This window comes from Cyclopterus lumpus, chromosome 14 (assembly GCF_009769545.1).
Source record: "Cyclopterus lumpus isolate fCycLum1 chromosome 14, fCycLum1.pri, whole genome shotgun sequence".
Lineage (NCBI taxonomy): Eukaryota > Metazoa > Chordata > Actinopteri > Perciformes > Cyclopteridae > Cyclopterus > Cyclopterus lumpus.
The window spans coordinates 12,771,182-12,777,599 of record NC_046979.1 but is presented as its reverse complement, the minus strand read 5'-3'; positions in this window follow the sequence as shown (position 1 = coordinate 12,777,599).

The following is a 6,418-nucleotide window of genomic DNA, read 5'->3' as shown; positions in this document are numbered from 1 at the left end:
TGAGGATGTGGTACCGGACCATCATCATAAAACTACACTTACCTCAGTTGTAGTCATGACATTTGGGTACGAACCAATAAGATAAGTTCCTGCTCAAAACCTACTTTTGATGTGCACGTGTATTCAGAATACGCTCAATGAAAGAGGGAAGCAGACTGTTCAGCAGGCTGTTTATTCCATAACAATAATAATGTCCATGAAACCAGAATGAAAAAACTTTGTTTTGTCGTTTCATACTGTCATACTTTGATTTCTGATTGTTTAATTCTGGCAGGTCTCCTGAGTAAGAAGTTCACAACTGAACTGTTTTACTCCCTTGCTGAAAGCTGGAACCACTCAGTCTAATGAGGCTGTAATGAGTTGTTAGTTGACACTACTCTTGCAGGATGATGACATATCCAGAACAGTAAGGTAAACACATCAAGGGAGGGGTTGCGTAATGTAAGTTGGTCGAGAGCAAGAACTGCATTGACTCATAAACTTTCTGTGGCATGGATCATTTAAGACCAAGCACATAATTAATTAATGTTTGGTTCAACTATTGTATTACTTGGTTGTGATCAAATCTGAATCATAAGAGAACAGCTCTGCGTTAAATCTTAAAAAATGGAGTAAACGCTTATAAGGCAGAAGTAAAAAGATGTACACTTATTTTATTCCCCAGGTGTCACAACTGAATTGTGTCCATAAACTGGGGTGCTACATATGAGGGATTCACATTTACAAGTGTTTAGTACAACATTGGATTGACATAAGAAACCACATTTTCTTCTTCTACAAAGACAAAAAATTGATTATAGTAATTAAGTGCATCGGCACCTGAAACAATGGTTTAGGATTTTGAGAAATATACTTCATATGACTTCCTGAACAAGAAACAGTTCCAGCACGAAACATCCTGTAAAACCATGAATTTCATTTTCTTTATTTCTTAATCCATTTTTGTAAACAAGCGAGATATAACTATCACTATGTTAATGAGCGAGCTATTTACCTGTTGACTCTCGCTTCACATATATTGCACAGACGTGTGTGTATTTCTCAAAATGTTGAACTATTCCTTTGAATTTAGTGCACATGCATACATGAAATACCATGTTCATCTTACTGTATGGCCTTGTTAGTGGTCATACACTATTGCATCATTACTTGGACTTTGTTTTCCAACTAAATTTCAAGATGAACAGTAACAGGCCTCACAAGAGACCCAATTAATTAGTGGGAAAATGTTCTGTATCAATTGTTATATTCTATGAAAATTCATTTTAAGTTGTATATTTATATAGAAGGATAACAAAAATCAAAGGCCAAGTGTCAAAAATACATAAATGTAAAGCTGTTCATCCCTAAAATGTGTTTTATTCAATTCCAAAATAAGTAATTCCCTCTGTCTGTATGCACAAATGATACGTTACCATATAAACTGAAAACTAGCATCATATAAAGACATAAGATTTTCATAATCAATAGAACTGCACTCTTGTAAGTGTTCGGTAAGGTTAAAGCAATTTGGAGATGGACTAAACACTAACTCCTGCCTGGGAGAAAGACCTTTCTAAATTCCCGGGATACTTACATTCATAATTCTCATTAATTTTATCTGGCTCAGTGTGCTGCTTCTAAAATAATATTAGACTATACTCCAGAGACTATTGAAGCTCCAGGGCCATGAGAGATTTGAACTCAAACTATTACATAGAGTATTCTCCGTAGGGATTTACTATTAAGGTATTGTTGCCAAATAAATGAAATTAGCTCCTTGGGTATATTACAGGTGTTTAGAATGTCCCACAGAGAGAAATATCCTCTGAAAATACATAACAAAGATGGCGAAATGACAGAATGCATCCTCTGCCTGAGGCCTGGAGGGAACAGTTCATTACCAGTGAAGGAAAAGTGCTTTACAAATAAAATGCATTATTATTATTAGTATTACACTATTTCCAATTCTGCAAAAAATAAATAAAAATATCAATTTGTCAATGAAATGTCAAAGAAATATTTCTTCGACAAGATGTCCGGATAAGATAAGTTGCAAAAGCACCCTCCTAACAAAATCTTACCATTTTTATTTAATCAATTACTTAAAACAATAGATATATTTTGTATTCATTTCAGCACTTGTATGAAATACTTTAGACTTTTCTACAAACTGTCAACTCTCTAGCGAGGTGACACCACAATGTCACTGCACCTCCTCATTGGCCCCCATGAGAGAACGTTTTTTCTCCTCCTGTTTCCCAGAGGACAACAGTCTTGCTTCAACATGTTATGACCAAACTGACTAATTGATCCTGAGAGTGTTGTGACAAAGACACAAATATGTATCACACAAACGATGCAGCTTATTGTTGCCACCATATGTTTTCTGACTTTCACATTTCTGGCCTTGAATTTGAATCTGCTTGAATTTTTCAGAATAACTATTTTTTACGTAGAAATTCAGATTGTGACTCTTGATCATGTTGTGTAATATGTACGAGCATCCTGACTGGAACACTGCTCCTAAAACCTGAATGAATCTCTCACACATGTTGATTTCAGGTCGTGGGCAACCAAAAATATATTATAGAGTGGAGTATTTTAGATCTACTATAGAAGATGCATAGCCCAAGCATTATAATATAACAATGAAATCACAACTGATTATGACTGACACAGTACGAGGTTATAATATGCTTAAAGGAAGAATACATAAATAAAAAGGACTAAGTGGAAAGCCAACATGTGAATAAGGGGAGGACTGGCACATAACAACCCTGCCCCCCTTGGTACAGAGCCCTCGCCACTGTGTGACAACCATTACCTTCTAAAAGAAAACGTTACTATGAAAAGAAAGTTGGTATTCATCAAATGCGGCTTGTGGCATGTACATCTGTAAATCTCAAACCACAAATGAACATTTCTGTAACCCCAGAAATTCATCCAATTATCCAGATTATTGGAAAATGAACATCACACGATCACACATCAACCTCTCAAAATGAACATCACATGACAACTGATCTGCCTGGCAGATTGCGTAAATCAGCATGGCCTCTGCCCAGCATTGCGTAAAGGCCCCGATGTATTCTTGGGACTGTTGAATATGGAGCAACTGCTATTACTTAATTTGGTGATTTCCTTTTTAATTTAGGCAAGCGAACCTTAGCTTATTTCCATGTTAACATTGAGCGTGATCGCTTTCTGAAAGTAAAAAACAAACATTTTACATCCATCCATGAATTCTAGTTCTGCAAAATACAAAGTGATTATTCACGGTTACAGTTTTAAGGATGAAATTACTGACTATGTTTTGTGACCATTGCACACTATAAGTTACAAGATATCCTTCAAGTGACACTAAAAAGTAAAAAACAACTCATCTTGACGGAATCTGATGTTAAAAATTGCCCCAAATCATCAAGGTGAACTATGTTTTGTCCATTAGGGGACAGACATATATCAGAAAAAGCTGACAAATAGTACATTTATATTACAAGCTGTTGGCTGAAGCAAACCGTTTCACATCAAGGAGACACAGAGCAAATGAACAGATTCATATGAATTATATAGATAGATTGATGACTCTTTGCAATATGAGAGGTTATAAAAAGAAACCCCTTCATGGTATACTGTATGTACCGTAGTTATATATCTTCCATGACATCTTGACTTATTACATTAAAAGCCCAAGCGTAATTAATAACATACGTTATTATAAGTATCAGGGCACTGGTATTGCAGACTCTGACACTTAAGTTGAACATAACCATAATTAATGTGATTAGTTCCAACCATTCATTCATCACACTGCAGACCTTTTATATTGTTAAATATCAAGCCAACATCTTGACATCTTCACAACTAAGCAGCAAAACACAATTGGGCATACTTGCTTGAATAAGATGTCAATTAATTGTTAATTACCAGAATCATTTTTGTAATCACTGACTTCTGGTTTAATGGACTGATCGTTTTACTCCTAACAGTCATATTTAAAACAGTCAAACAAACATTGATGGTCCCATTGATTGTACAAATTACAAATGACTGGTGGACCTTGAACACGATAGAGGCAACTGGGCATATGAGAGAAATAATCAACATCTCAGTAATTGAAGTGCAATCCAAGTTTCTGATGAAATAAGTTGAAAGAAGTAGAAAAGGAATTAACCAAATATTGGGGTAAAAATCAATGTAGAGCCCAGTTTTGTCTCCAGGATAATAATAATAATGCATTATATTTGTAAGGCACTCTTCATTCAAGAATCTCAGAGTGCCACAGAGCTAGTACATAGTTAAAATCAACTATAATAAAAAAGGAATAGTTGACAAGTCATAAAACTCAACTCAAAGTCAAAAACGCCTTCCTGAATAAAAAGGTTTTTAGGCCAGTCTTAAAAGAGTCCAGTGTCTGTGTTGCCCTCAGGTGGTCAGGGAGACTGTTCCATAAGCGGGGCGCTGCTGAGCAGACCATGGGGCGGAGCTTGGTGTTGGGGACCCGAAGGAGCGAGCTGTTTGTAAATCTGAGGGTGCGGGTGGAGGTTTGGGGAGTAATGAGTTCTTGTAGGTAGGGAGGTGCATGTCCATTTATGCATTTATGGGTGAGTAGTAGGACTTTGTAGTCAATCCGGGTTGAGACAGGGAGCCAGTGGAGTGAGTGGAGAATGGGTGTTATGCAGGATCTGGTGTGAAGGATCTCAGGTTGTACTGAACAGTATGAACCCGTCTGCCCTTTAGTTTAAATCAGTGCATTCAAGAGTGACATGGCACCATAGATTTGTCGTGATCTGCTTGTCTCAATCTTTCTCTCTTTTTCCGCTTTACCACAGTGGCTTTACCTAAACTAACCGCTCTCTACTGGTGGAATGACAGGAGCCTTGGCTTTCACACTTGCCTCTTGCAAAAGATCCATTTTTTGGGATCCTTGAACTCTCTGATTTGACGGACTATGGCCCTGTACAGATAGCTGTCCGTCTGTTCTCTACATGTGCCACCTAGGGCTGTATCATTTCTATACACTACATTCTTCGTCTACTCTAACCTGACGATGACCCCTGACAAGTGTAGCGTCACCACCCTCTTCTACAGTCTTCTCCCTCCTGCTGATCAACCTGATTCTCTACTGTCTGAGAACAAGGGAGATAAAGCAAATATTGACACACTGAGTGAAAAGATGACAACGCCTCTACGAAATGTGGCCAAACTCTCAATGTCACCAAATCAAACAGACAAGTGATCCGTGATTTTGATTATACAAAGGAATGTGGGTTCGTGTTAGGGTTGGAAAATCAAGGTATAGTGTGTCCACTCTCTTTTTGTCCTACTTTGGCTCGATCCGTATTTGTACCAATGCTGCTTTATTTCCTGAATAAAAGACATTACGCATTCAGTGACAGTTTCTTGTGTTTAAAATGTAAAAGAAATGTCATTATCAGTAAGTTATGTTATTGCAAACTAAACTGTTAAGAGAGGGTAAGTCTAGAGTTTTGGACTCACAGTCACAGATGACATTTAGATGGCTTGAGGCACCATATTTCCTGAGTCATAATTCTTTGCAGCCAAATATGGCTGCTGTGGTTGGACGTTGTGGATGTTGTCAGACATTGACAATATTTCCATCCCCTTAAAAGTCACACAGAGAGAGAGAGAGAGAGAGAGAGAGAAGCTGCAGACCCTCTGTGGACTAATTTTAATTTTCACTGTACACATTCACATTTACATTTATGTTGATTTACATGTCATATACACTACACATACTTTGCATTTTGCACACTCTGTTTAAACTTAAATGAATGTCCTTAAATACACACTGCACAGTTATTTGTATTTTATTGTGTATATATATTTTACATATTTTGCACATTTTGCACACTCTGTTTACATTTCATTTAATTTAATTTCCTTAATACACACTGCACAGTTATTTGTATTCTATTGTGCATATATATTTTATATATATATATTATTTTTTATTTTTTATATATCTGTCATCTCTGTTCTTATATTTTATTTTGTGTGTTTAGTTTATTTAGGCTATTCCATTTGGTGTCTGTAAAGTGTTGGGCGCTACTATGACAACAAATTTCCCCTTGGGGATTAATAAAGTATCTATCTATCTATCTATCTATCTATCTATATCACATATGGCCTGTCAAAAACAAAACCGAATGTAGATTTATAAATGTTGCACAAAAAAAGAAACAAAATGACTTTTCAGAAATTTGCCAGAACCTCAGGAAAGCTGTGTTTATTTAAGGATTTAAAGGTGCCACGTGTAAAATATGGCCAAAAATATGAACATTATCAACAGAATGTGGAGAGTTTGGTGTTGACATAATCAAAGACGTCAGATATCTTCTGAAAAGAGCACGCCTCTCCTGTCTGTTAAACGACCTCCTCGAGAGGCGATAGTGGATCACTGCAGCGTCCCGTC